Source organism: Schistocerca nitens, chromosome 9 (genome assembly GCF_023898315.1).
Source record: "Schistocerca nitens isolate TAMUIC-IGC-003100 chromosome 9, iqSchNite1.1, whole genome shotgun sequence".
Lineage (NCBI taxonomy): Eukaryota > Metazoa > Arthropoda > Insecta > Orthoptera > Acrididae > Schistocerca > Schistocerca nitens.
The window spans coordinates 211662856-211677616 of NC_064622.1; the positions used below are offsets into that span (position 1 = coordinate 211662856).

Genomic DNA, 14761 nt, shown 5'->3' on the forward strand with positions numbered 1-14761 from the left:
CTGACATTATACTTTTTCTTCTCATATAATTTTGCTGTTTAATAATTTTAGTATTAATGTACTTTTTTAATCTTGTTATAACGCACCGATTGCTTAGCTGAGGCATTCAATATGTCACCTTCATGTGAGCTCATAGATCTTGTTTCTTTCTACAACTGTTTGTATCCCGCTTATAAGCTAGTTTTATACTTAGCGCAATGAAGTATTTTCCTGCTTCCTTATAATGAGGCCGGCTGTGGTGGCCGAGCGGTTCAAGGCGCTTTAGTCCGGAACCGCGCGAGCGCTTCGGTCGCAGGTTCGAATCCTGCCTCGGGCATGGATGTGTGTGATGTCCTTAGGTTAGTTAGGTTTAAGTAGTTCTAAGTTCTAGGGGACTGATGACCTCAGATGTTAAGTCCCATAGTGCTCAGAGCCGAGCCTTATAATGAGAAATGGTGTTATCTATTGTCTGCTGCCACCTTTTAGCCAGGTGCTTTTCTAGAACACAATTGACACATTTCCCAGTTCACTTGTGGAAATTCGGTACATCTTGACTACATGTTATGAGTATGATTAGCGCCTGGTTAGATTATAAGCCTGGCAGGTATTTACTTCTTCATATAGCTTAGGGGGAATGTTATGATGTTCTTAATAGAGGCGAGTTTTGGTGTTCATTGAGTTAGATGACTTTGCTCACTTTGTGGGCTTCAACTGTTATGATATGGTTGTCTTTGCACACTAATTTACCTTTTATTTTTTCCATACCCACGTTCCCTATCGCGACACAACTTACTACGTCTTACTATTTAGATGGTTTGTAATCTATAGATAGGACTTACACTCCTAATGAAACTGTATAACATTGTTGTCTGAGGACTCAGAGGTCTCGCATTGCTTAAATAGTATTTGAGATCATTGTTCTTTCGTTCCACTGTGGTAATGCCATCCTGTTAAGTGATATAAAGGAAACAAAATCATATCCTTTTATTTCGATTTGCTGTATGTCCTAGGCCACAAGGTAATTGTAAATATTTTTAGCGTTTACTTTGCATGCTATTTTATCTTAATATGTCAGCTTCTGTTGGGTTTTGCATCAAGTTGTTTTTTGATGCTATGACAACCCTCCGAGATAGTACCTAATCTGTAAATATCCATACTATTGTACTTAATAGCTTAATGTGTGACATTTTAATTTCAATGATAATTGGTCCTCATATGTACTAGGCGTTTCCTCATCTATAAGAATGTATAGGATTTTATATATAAAAGAAGGACATACTTTGTTTCAGCAGAGCTCTTCGTTGCATACTGTCTAGTTTTGATCTTTTTAATGTATATCCTTGTTCTGTTGTAAATCTGTGTTGTTAAATAGTTTTATGACTAGCAAATATGTGTACATGTTTCAGTCTATTGTGCTGTTCTTCAAGATGGCTGCCGAGTGAGATCACAGGTATTTTCTTCGTCCGCTAAAAGAAATTATATAAGAGGAAAAAGTGTCAAATTTAAATTTTATTTTTTTCGTATACTTGCTGTAGTGTCCGTTATTCTCGCACAACTGAGTGTTAGAGACCCAGCAGAGCTTGTTCTTGAGAAAACTTCGTGTCATCTGAAGTCACGACAATCTCGTCTTAACGTGAAATTTTGCGTGACATAACCACAAAAAAATCTATTCAACTTTTCTTCATAGTGCAAAATTCATTAAAAAAAGACAGCTACTAGTTTCATCGTCGTCTACTGTCGCAATAAAAGGGTAATTAAACCTTTCTAAATCGTATTTAACTAACATATTTCGTATTGTTTACTAGTTGGATAGATGCGATCCAGGCCTAAATTTTCCAAGCAATGACCGTTTAAAAACATGACCAAACAAGGTTGATACGTAAATTTACTAAAAGCAAAGTAATTAATAATTCATTCTTCTCTCATTGTATCCCTAGATCAATACAAAAACAACTACTGCACATAAGACCTTTGTGTCGTTTTTTTGTTTACATGCAGCGAATCTCGTGTCCTTGACAAATTTAAAACATTCTTTAAACTTAATTATCATTTCGAAACTGACCGTGAGTGAGAAATGTGGGAGCTGTTATATGGTAGTGAGTAGAGGGATTTGTTGCCAATCTTGTAGCAAATGTGTTCACTGGGGAGGGGGGGGGGATGTAGTGAGGAGAATATTGGGAGAACAGAAGAGGCTGTCTTCTGTAACTGCGGAGTCTGCAGTAGGAACATTTGGATTGGGGAAATGGAATGGAAAATCCGTTCCCTTCAGTCACAGTTGGAGGAAGCAAGAGAGGAACTGATAAGGATCAAGGGAGATAGGGGGGAGGAGGGTGGTTGGGAAATGGCAGCTGGTAGGAGTATAGGAAGAAAGAGAACGCGATCTAACAGTTTTATCATCAACTCCAAAAACAGGTATCTACCATTGCCAGAATTAAGTGGAGAAGATCCTCAGTTAGAACAGGGAGCAGAAAATGTGCAGCACACTTCAACCGAGCCCAAAACGCCTAGGCTACTGCTAGGTAGTGGCCATGGGCGAGATGTAGGCCCTCCGTTACAAGGAAGTTTAGGGGCAGCGTACCAGGTCACCAGTATCTTCAAGCCAAATGCAGGGCTGAGTCATGTGATAGATGACTTTACAAAAGAGGACCATGTAGTGATAGTGGGTGGGGTGGGAAACAGTTTAGATAGGGATGGGGCATATGACACAGGTGGTGACCTGGACAAGGCAGCTTCCCTGACTCATGGCAGCAACATACACTTTGCTGAGCTGTTCCACCCTCATGATTAGCCACACCTTGCTGGAGCTGTGAGGCGAATCAATGTGTGGTTAGGGATGGCTCTGAGGGCAGCCAAGTTTGCTCATGTTTTTCTGGTACCCGTCGGGGCTATCAACAGATGGGGTTTCACTAGGCAAAACAGGCTAGACAGGACTGGGAAGGGAATATTGGTACAGCTGATTCATGAAAGTATAGGGGGTGGATTTCCGGCCACAAAAGGTCAAATACCTGTTGTCATGGGTAGGAAAAGAAAGTCTTTCTTAGGATAAATCCAGACAATAGGTTCCCCTGCCTCAAAAATATCTCCAGCACTTTAAATAATACTGAAACTATCACTCACAAGACAGATTTTAACACCCCAAGTGTCACACGTACAAGATGTCAGAAAGAAAAACGAAAAATTGGAAAGACAAACATGAAGCATTTCACAGACTTAACAATATTCCATCAAAACACGTAATAAATAAAAAATAAACTACGACCATTGGAAGTTGAGATCCAATCTTTGAACTGCACAGTAGTTTGTGTTACTGAGCACTGGTGTAGAGAGACAGAATCGAACATTTAGTGTTGTCATCGTATGAAATGGCAAACTCTTACTGCAAACCTGCTTCAAGCAGTGGAGGATCATGCATTTATATCAGAAAAGGAACACAGTTCAATTCAAGATATAACCTCAATACAGCAAGTGAAGACAAACACTTCGAAATATCAGCTTTTGAATTAACAGGGCTTGATATCACCAAGAAATTAATCAATAAATTAACTGAAGTTCTAGGTAAAGTACAAAGATCGACATAATTTTGTGTGGGAACATTAACATCAACACTAATATCATAAATGAATCCAGCAGCGCCCTCATAAATATCCTTCAAAGATTTTTCATGTCCCTGTTGGTCAATAGTGCAACAAGGGTTACTAGAATTACTGCATCAATAATTGACCATGTGGCCACAAATATGGACAGGGAAAAATATGATGTGGCTGTAAAAGATCTAGGACTATCAGACCATCTCTGTCAAACAACAACAGTAAAATCTGGCATCGAATCATTTCCCAAACTACAACCCTACAAACGACATCTATCAGAAATGAAAATAAAAGATTTTACAAAGGAACTAGCAAAACAAAGCTCGGATGAAGTGTATAAGGAAACCAATGTGAATATGAAGATCTATATGAAGGTGCTGATTGCTGCAAAAAAGTTATTTAATGACAAAAGAATATGTACCGCAGAGAACAAAAGCAAAGCAGTCTGGGATGTTATAAAATAGGAAACGAGGAGAGGCAAACAAACCGAGAATAACATACTGATAAGGGAGGGGGATAAGGTAATAAATGACATCTTGGGTTGTCGGGTGTTCTGCCGGATATCAGCGTCGTACTTGCACGATATTTCGGTCACGTAGCTCGTAACCTTCATCAGGTGCGACCTGAGACTGCTCCTCGATTGGACCTGGTCCAGTATTTATGCCTATGGCCTTCCCCCTCCACCAACGGCTGCAGGCGCTTCCTCTGTGGTCCGCGCCCATTCCCTGCGACCTGCTGGAACACCGCTGCTCCGTATTCGGTCTGCTGCGGTTCTAGGTGCTCCAGCAGGTCGCAGGGAATGGGCGCGGACCACAGAGGAAGCGCCTGCAGCCGTTGGTGGAGGGGGAAGGCCATAGGCATAAATACTGGACCAGGTCCACTCGAGGAGCAAGAAGTTTCCCCCGCTCCCGCCCTGTATATCAAGTGCAGGGAGGTCGAGTGGGTGGAACTATACGATGAGATGGGGCAGAGCTGCGAAAAGGAGGTCGTCGTTGAGTCCGTCGACTCCGACGCCACCATCGAGCTCCAGGCCGCTGACTGGAACGACTACAGGGCCCTGAAGGCCCTTGTAGCCGCTCACACGGTGGACGCCCCGGAAAGAAGAGGTGCGACGGGTCAAAAGACTCGTCGCAAAGAAGTCACCAAGGCGCTCCTGAGGGGACTGCCATGGATCCTCACGGAGCGGGCGGTGAAAGAAGGACTGCGCCGCCAAGGTTTTGTTGAGGCAACCGTCAGGTTGCACAACAGAACCAATAAGAAGAAACCGCCTCTGTTTATTGTCGCCACACCAGCGGCGGACAACGGAGCGGACATTCTGGACATCCGGAAGCTATTGGGCTTCCACGTGCAGCCGGAAACTCTCCCACCCCACCTGGACACGAAGCCACAGTGCTTCAAGTGCCAGGAGGAAGGGCATGTGGCAAAGCACTGCCGTAACGCCGCCAGGTGCGTCAGGTGCGGACGTCATCATGACACCCGCACCTGTAGCAGCACCAAAGACGACAAACCGACGTGCGCCCGCTGCGGCGGTGAGCACGTCGCCAACTGGCGCGGATGTCAGGCCTTTAACGGCCGAAATCCCGCCACTGCAATAGAGACGGCGCCCCAGACCAAGAGGCGACGCCGCAGGAGGAGGAGGCGACAGCGTCCTGCAACCGCGGCGAGCAACGGAGGGGCAGCAGCGAGAGGAGGAGGCAACGCCGCGCGAACAACGGCAGCACCCGGAGGAGATTCGAGGACGGCCACCGCTCACGTGCGGCCGCCCTCACCCACCGCCTGTGGCAAGGGCGGAGGAGGGGGACGGCAGCGCGACGCAGCGAGTGGGAAGACGGCGGCGACAGCTGGTCCCGACGTCGAGTCGGCCCTCCGGGAGGCGGAATCACGATTCCGCATGGTTCTCCATGCGGAGATGGAGGCCGCCTGCCTCACTCTACGTGAATCCCTCAGCCGCAACACCAACAAGAAGGAGGCGCAGCACCAAGACGACAGGCTGGCAACAACAGCAGCACAGCCCAGTCGCGACCAGGCCACACAAACGGCCTGGCCTAAGAAGATGACAATAAGTCGAGCTGCACAGGCCTCGTTAGAAGGCAAGGGAGAAGCGGTTGCACGTCAGGACTCAGGCGTCCAAACCAAGGAGTTCGTCAACCACATGGCGGTACTTGTGGACAGCGAACTCCTGGACGACGACAGCCCGCGAGACGAGTACCAGATGAGCTTCCTGCAAAGCAAGGAGCTCATAAGAAGAAAGGCGGAAGCCAGAGAAGAGGAGTTCAGAAGAAGGCAAGAGGAGCAAGAGGCGGAGCGTGACAGAAGACGCGATGCCGCCCTTGCCCGCCGTGAACGCCAGCGCCAACGCTGGCAACACGGCAAATAAAGACAAGGCAAGTCACAACAAGCAGTTCTGGCCGGGTTTTGCAGGTTTTCCTTGGCCGCTAAGGTAAATACCGGAACTGTCCCCAACAAAGTCCTGCAAATAAATTCCCAATTGGGAGAACGCCCCCCCCCCCTTCTTTGCACCCCTGCGAGAAAAATAAAGAGTGCCACAACAGAATTAACTTAACCCCTTGGCTGAAAAGAGCTAAATGCACGCTCTACAACAGCCCGCCCTTCTCCATCCGAGAAGGGAATGAAAAGTGCAAAAAAAAAAAAAAAAAAAAACACTCGAGGAGCAGTCTCAGGTCGCACCTGATGAAGGTTACGAGCTACGTGACCGAAATATCGTGCAAGTACGACGCTGATATCTGGCAGAATACCCGACAACCCAAGATGTCATTAGATCGCCGGGAAAGCCTGAAGAGTTACAGGTAATAAATGATTCACAACACTTTGCAAACTATATAAATGTGCATTTTTTCAAGAATTGTAGAGAAGTTACAGCAAAAATTTCCCTAAACAAATAATGTAACACCAGTAAATAATGTTGGAATATCCACAATGATGTCACTTGAAAGCACAGAGAACGAAGTCAATAAAACTGTTCAAAACCTAAAAAATAAAAAGTCAGTAGGTTTAGATGAAGTACCAATGTGTGTACTGAAACAATGCATACAGCTTATACAAGGCCCCTTAAGAAGTATAATAAATGAATCCTTCACATCAAGAACATTACCAGAGCAGTTAAAACAGGCAATAGTTGTACCTTGGCTTAAGAAAGGTAATGCAGAAGACAGAGAAAATTACCGGCCGATCTTCCTGCTGTCACCATTCTCAAAAACAATAGAAGTAATTATGAAGGACAAATTAATGAATAACCTGAATAAATACAATCTTGCTAAGCGAATCACAGTTTGGTTTTCGAGGTGGCAAAAATATGGAATCAGCCATAGTGGAATTCACAAAGGTTGTAGTTGATGCTCTTGCCAAAGATGAGTGTGTCACAGGCGTATTTTTGGATCTTTCTAAGGCCTTTGATACAGTTGACCGCAAGATTCTATTAAACAAATAACAAGAATTAGGAATAAGAGACGTAGCTAATGACTGGTTTTGATCATACCTAGCAGATAGGGTACAAAGTGTAGAGATAACACATACTTCAAATAGTTCAAAACATTTAGTAAAACACTTATCATAATCAAAATACATTAATATAGGAATTACACAGCGTAGCATATTACGAGCAATACTATTTCTGATATACATCAGTGACTTTCCCTGTAGTGTTACTCACGGTGAAAAAATTCTCTTCGCTGAGGACAGCATTGTTATAGCCACTGAGAAAACGAGAGAACTCCTTGCGGAGAAATCAAATGAAGCTGTCAAGGAAGTTTACGATGGGTCAGTAAGCTATAAAGTAACATTGAACATAAGTAAAACTAATGCCATGAATTTCAGTTTGAAGAGAGAAAATTACAATGTTAAATTAAATGTACATAGCACCTCATCGAAGGAAAGGTCCCACACGGAGTATCGCTTATTGAAGGTTATAATGCAAAGATAGTATTATACACTCCTGGAAATGGAAAAAAGAACACATTGATACCGGTGTGTCAGACCCACCATACTTGCTCCGGACACTGCGAGAGGGCTGTACAAGCAATGATCACACGCACGGCACAGCGGACACACCAGGAACCGCGGTGTTGGCCGTCGAATGGCGCTAGCTGCGCAGCATTTGTGCACCGCCGCCGTCAGTGTCAGCCAGTTTGCCGTGGCATACGGAGCTCCATCGCAGTCTTTAACACTGGTAGCATGCCGCGACAGCGTGGACGTGAACCGTATGTGCAGCTGACGGACTTTGAGCGAGGGCGTATAGTGGGCATGCGGGAGGCCGGGTGGACGTACCGCCGAATTGCTCAACACGTGGGGCGTGGGGTCTCCACAGTACATCGATGTTGTCGCCAGTGGTCGGCGGAAGGTGCACGTGCCCGTCGACCTGGGACCGGACCGCAGCGACGTACGGATGCACGCCAAGACCGTAGGATCCTACGCAGTGCCGTAGGGGACCGCACCGCCACTTCCCAGCAAATTAGGGACACTGTTGCTCCTGGGGTATCGGCGAGGACCATTCGCAACCGTCTCCATGAAGCTGGGCTACGGTCCCGCACACCGTTAGGCCGTCTTCCGCTCACGCCCCAACATCGTGCAGCCCGCCTCCAGTGGTGTCGCGACAGGCGTGAATGGAGGGACGAATGGAGACGTGTCGTCTTCAGCGATGAGAGTCGCTTCTGCCTTGGTGCCAATGATGGTCGTATGCGTGTTTGGCGCCGTGCAGGTGAGCGCCACAATCAGGACTGCATACGACCGAGGCACACAGGGCCAACACCCGGCATCATGGTGTGGGGAGCGATCTCCTACACTGGCCGTACACCACTGGTGATCGTCGAGGGGACACTGAATAGTGCACGGTACATCCAAACCGTCATCGAACCCATCGTTCTACCATTCCTAGACCGGCAAGGGAACTTGCTGTTCCAACAGGACAATGCACGTCCGCATGTATCCCGTGCCATCCAACGTGCTCTAGAAGGTGTAAGTCAACTACCCTGGCCAGCAAGATCTCCGGATCTGTCCCCCATTGAGCATGTTTGGGACTGGATGAAGCGTCGTCTCACGCGGTCTGCACGTCCAGCACGAACGCTGGTCCAACTGAGGCGCCAGGTGGAAATGGCATGGCAAGCCGTTCCACAGGATTACATCCAGCATCTCTACGATCGTCTCCATGGGAGAATAGCAGCCTGCATTGCTGCGAAAGGTGGATATACACTGTACTAGTGCCGACATTGTGCATGCTCTGTTGCCTGTGTCTATGTGCCTGTGGTTCTGTCAGTGTGATCATGTGATGTATCTGACCCCAGGAATGTGTCAATAAAGTTTCCCCTTCCTGGGACAATGAATTCACGGTGTTCTTATTTCAATTTCCAGGAGTGTAGATATTTATTGTATTATATATATCTATGACGACACGTCCAACAATGAACGTTAAGAAAGGTTCAAGATATATTTGCTCAGCAAGGGTGACAGGATACTAATTTCAGAATATCTCAGCAGTCAGCATCAAATATTTGGTGATGGTGTGGAGAACAACCGGAAAAAATTGAAATGCATCGTATTATATGCCCTACACAATTATGTTCCGAGTAAGGTTTTAAGAGATGGGAAACATCCACCATGGTTTAATAGCCTTGTTAGAAAGACTCTACGTAAACAAAGAGCACTATCATCTCAGATTCTAGGCAAGTAAAAACCTAGCTGACAAACAAAAGCTGAACGAAGGGAATTTGAGCGTAAGGAGAGCAATGAGTGAAATATTCAGTGATTTCGAAAGTAAGACGCTGTCAACCGACCTGAGTGAATCCCTAAGAGATTTGGCCGTATGTAAAATCAGTAAGTGGGTCAAAATCACCTATTTATTCTCTCAGCGACCACACTGGCACCGAAACGGAAGATAACAGAGAGAAGGCCGAAATACTGAATTCGGTCTCCCGAAGTCGTTTCACCGCGGAAGATCGTAACACTGCCCCTTCTTTCAATCGTCGTGCGAACGTCGAAATGGCAGATACTGAGATAACCAATCACGGAATTAAAAAGCAGCTATAAGATTCAATAAGGATTATGCGAAAGAACTTACTCCCTTTCTAGCAGCAATTTATCGTAGAATGCTTGAGCAACGAAAGGTACCTATCGACTGGAAAAAAAGCGCAGGTCATTCCCGTTTTTAAGAAAGGGCGTAAGACAGATCCATACAATTAACACCTATATCGTTGACGTCAATCTGTTGTAGAATTATGGAACATGTTTTATGCTCAAGAATTCCTGAAAAATGAACAGCTCCTCTATAAAAATCAACATGGATTCCGCAAACAGAGGGCCTGCCAAACTCAGCTCACTCTGCTCCTCCATGAGACCCACAGCGGAGTGGACAACGGCGCTCAGGTTGATGCCCTGTACTTTGATTTCAGTAAGGCATTTGACACCGTCCAGAATTGCCGTTTACTGAAAAAAATACGAACGTACGGAGTATCGGAGCACACCTGCGATTGGATTCAAGACTTTCTTCCAGACAGAGCTCAACACGTCGCTCTTAACGGAACTAAATCGACAGAAGTAAATGTAATAATGGGAGTACCACAGGGAAGTGTGATAGGACCGTTCCTGTTCACAATATGTATAAATGATCTAGTAGAAAGCGTCGGATGCTCTTTAACGCTATTCGCAGGTGATACAGTTGTTTATAACAAAATAGCAACGCCAGATGATAATAAGAATTTGCGGAACGACCTGCAGAAAGTTGATCAATAGTGCATACCGTGGCAGTTGCCCCTAAACTTAAATAAATGTAACATATTGCGCATACATAGGAAAAGAAATCCATTGCTGTACAGCTATAGTATTTATGACAAACAGCTGGAGACAGCGTCTACCGTAAAACATGTAGGCGACCTTAAGTGGAATGACCACATAAAGCAGATAGTGGAAAAAGCAGACACAAGACTCAGATTCATCGGAAGAATCTTAAGGAAATGAGGAAATGTAACTCATTCACGAAAGAAGTGCCTTATAAGGCGCCTGTTCACCCGATTCTTGAGTATTGTTCATCTGTCTGGGATCCCTATTAGGTAGGACTGATAGAGGAGATAGAGAAGATCCAACGAAGATCCGCGCGTTTCGTCACGGGATCGTTTAGCTGTCGAGAGAGCGTTACCGAAATGCTAAACAAACTCCACTGGCCGATGTTACAAGACAGATGTTCTGCAGCACGAAGACATTTATTACTGAAATTTCTGGATTACACTTTTCAGGAGTCAGAGAACATATTACTTCCTCCCACATACATTTCTCGTATTGACCACGTGGAGAAAATTCGAGAAATTAGAGCCAATACAATCATTCTTCCCACTCACAATTCACGAGAGGAACAGGGTTGGAGAGATCAGATAGTAGTACCAAAATTACCCTCCGCCACACACCATTAGGTGCCTTGCCGAGTATGATGTAGATACAGATACTTGCAACTATTCTGTTAAAGGGGAAATTACTTTATTGGGTCACGCTATTCCGCCAGTGCTTACATTTTGTTGGTTCTTATTTGCAGAATAGATCTTATGGACCAATTACCTTAACTTGCAAATCACGCGATTCCACGGGTAAGAACGGGGATTAATATAAGGGTGTCTAATCCCACCGTATGACACGAGTGACGAGAAAGCGCTAATCACTCGAGAATCACAGATTGCAGCCCAGCAGTCTAAACGATGAACTTACGTGGCACTGCGTAAATATACAATTCGATTAGAAATGAGTCATAAAACACAATGCGAAAATGAACACTGCACGTATCAAAACAAAGAAACACATAGTTGTGACTCTGTTAATATGGCTTTAGAAACAAACGTTCGAATCTGTTCGAAAAGTTTAAGGTAACTGGGACTTCACACGGGGCACGACGATGCAAAATTTGCGTAAGCACCTTACAACGGGCCATCGTGTACGAGCAGCATCAGCTGCGTATGGAGAGCTAACTTATTTCACAAGATTTTATTACCAAAACAACCTACGAGCAAAAAAGGAAGCATATCAAAGATCACTTACAACTGAAAGAAATGTTCATTGGTCACTAACTAATGGTACATTTTTCGTTTTCTAAATCTCTCACTGAGAAAAAGAAATGCAATGACATGAAAAACAAATCGGTAAAAATCTTAATTGTGAGTTTACAGTGAAAATAGAAACTTAACTTCTTTAAAATTAAATTTATCGTCAAAGATTTACGTCACATTAGTTTTTGAAAAATATTTTCGATTTTCCATTTCTTTATTATATTGCTCTGTAGCACAGTTTTATATATAAGAACAGGGTTTAGTGAAATGAAATAATCCTAGAATGAACAAACTACGCGAAATGGAACTCCAAACAAATACATGGCGATGTGTCCTTAGCGCAACCGCCCTGTGGCGATTTTTTTCTTCTCCTGCCGGCAGCCATTTGGCCGCTACGAGGCCTTTGTTTCTGCGGAAGTCTTGCTCAGATAGCGTGTGTTTGTTAGGTAAGGGAACACAGCGTGTTGAGTGAAAATGTTCCAAGCAAAGTGGGCAAATACGAAATATTATATTCGCCAAACAGTATTCACCTATGATTCTTGCCTGTGTACACAATCAGGGTGAGCAGTAAAGAAATTATTTCAAGATGAATTTCCTTGTCTTCGATTTCCTAATTGGTGTACAATTCATCGATTAGTCAAAAAATTTGGTGCGGAAAGTGTTCTTGCTGGAAATATAGACAACCAAATACAGTAATCACAAAAGAAATTTTGGATAGCATAGGACATGCTCTGGAAAATCTCCTTGGAATTTAGTTCTACGCCTTTCTCAACAAATGGGAATTTCCTATGGCTCCGTTCAAACAGCTATGGAGCTGCGACCCTATAAACTAACTGCAGTACAGTAGTTAAACCAGGTGACCCAGCAGAGAATTCGCAGTTAAGTCAATGGAATTTTAAAAGGTTATGCGGCAGACAAATTGACCCTCACTTCACCTTTTCGGACGAAATGGTTGCACCTAGATGAACAAGGAAAAGTGACGATTATTGAACTATATGAAATAAATTCCTCGTAACTTTTGAATTGTTTGCGTTAGAACGTTAAAACTGCACGGTTGGCTTCGGGGCATGATGGGAATTAGTATGTGCTTGCTCCCGTGCCTAATTGTTGTCGGCCACTTCCACGTGAAAATGTCACAAGCGTATAGCGCTTGTGAAGAAGGCCTACTGTGCGAACAATAACAGAGCAACTGTGGCTGAGAGGAAGTTTGCGACCGTGTTGAAGCTGAAGAGAAGCTAACAATCAAAAATTTTATTCGTAAGTTTGAGAGAGCGGTTAGCGTTCGTGACGAAAATGGTGGCAGTCTCGGTGTCCAAAAAGGGCGAACACGCCTGAAAACTTCGAGAAAGCAAGCGCTGTGTTTCCGACAATCCCCAGGAAATCGATCATATTAGATGCACAACAGATGAGAAACAACCAGAAGACACTGCTACAAATTGTTGTTGAAGATTTGCATCTCTTCCCGTACAAAATTCAAACCCATCAGCCACTAGGCCCCAGGGGCATGGAACAGCAGTTGCGTTTCGCCAACACTATTGTGTGCAAAATTAACGAACAGGACTTTGATGTCAATATGGTTTAGTTTAGCGACAAAGCCCATTTTCATTTGTGATGGTTTGTGAACAAGCTAAATTGGCGCGTTTGGGGGACTGAAAATTCGCATTTCGCTATCGAGAAGTCTCTTCACTCTCAACAGGTGACTCTATACTGTGCAATGTTTACTCACGGAATAATCGGTGCGATAATACCTGATGGGAAGTGACTACCGAACAGTGAATGAAGGTTTTAGAAGATGATTCCATCCCCGTTATCCAAAGTCACCCTCATTTCGACAAAATGTGGGTTAATACTAGATGGAGCTCGTCGCAATTGAAGCAGGAGCGTCTTTGATGTCCCGGAGGAGCACTTCGGGTACTGTATTCTAGCTCTGGGGTACCCAGAGGCCACTGGCGTGGGCCTCGATTGGCCGCTATATTCTCCGGATCTGAACACATGCTACACCCTTTTGTGGGGCTATATTAAAGACAAGGTGTACGGCAGTAACCCCAAAACTATTGCTGAGCTGAAAACAGACGTTCAGCAGGTGATCGATCCACACTTCAGCGGGTCAACCAGAATTTCGCGGTTCGTCTGCGCCACAGCATCGTCAATGATACCAGGCATACCGGACATTTCATAACCTAAATCTGTAGTGATGTTTACATGTTGAATAAAGTGAGTGCACACCGTAGTTTGTAACTAATTTACGTTCTCTTTCGTACGCACTGGTATCCAAAATTAAAGCAACGAACCGCTTTTTCCGTATCTTGCGTCTAATTCACCGTATAATCATACTAATCGTCAACAGATGTACATATAATCGTCTTCCGCACGGAAAGTAGTATTCCGGTCAACGGAGAACCCCGTCAACGATGACGTTAGGGCACCTACCGAACAGGGTAGTGTTTGCCGGGTAGTCCCACATCGACAGTTGCTGTGTATAGTCACCGACGGTGCAGTATGGCCCAAAAAAAAAAAAAAGAAAAAAAGAAAAAAAGTGCTGCCACACTCCCTGTGGTGGAGGGCCACAAGAAGAATGGACACAGGACAGTCACAAAATGGTGAGGCATGATGGCTCAATGTGAATCGTTGTGTTGCTTCTCGGATGTGGCCACAATTTGGAGAGACCAAAACAATACCCCAAAGACCAGGGCAGGGCTGAGCTCGTGTGATACCAGAAAGAGAGTACCGTTATTTGGATGTAAGGGCACGATGGTATGGCCTTAGTACTGCACGACAACTGGCTTCTGACCTCGCAACTTCCACTGGACGTGTTTTATCAAGACAAGCATTGCCTAGAAGGCTTCGGTAGAGTGTGGCCTTTAGTTTAGGAAACCTGCTGTATACGTAACTCAGATGTGTCTTCACAGAAGGGAACAACATTCCATCTGGCCGAGCGAACATTGGGCCATTGTTCTTTTCACAGATGAGTCTCGATTTGGTCCGTAGAGTGAGTCTCAACGCATTCGCATCTGGAGGGAACGTGGAAAACGATTTCGGGACCCAGACGTTATGGAAAGAGACCGATATCGCTGTGGATCACTTAGTGTTGTGAGCACGGATTATGTTCACCACATGAACACGTCTTCAAGGAATGGGAAATTATGTCAGGCATGT

General features: G+C 44.8%; 1 protein-coding gene across 1 annotated transcript in view; it reads right to left on the minus strand.

The window, feature by feature from the left end:
* Positions 1 to 14761, minus strand: part of LOC126204125 (odorant receptor 43a-like) — a 52464-nt gene that overhangs the window by 19225 nt on the left and 18478 nt on the right. The gene's annotated exons all lie outside the window — the stretch shown is intronic.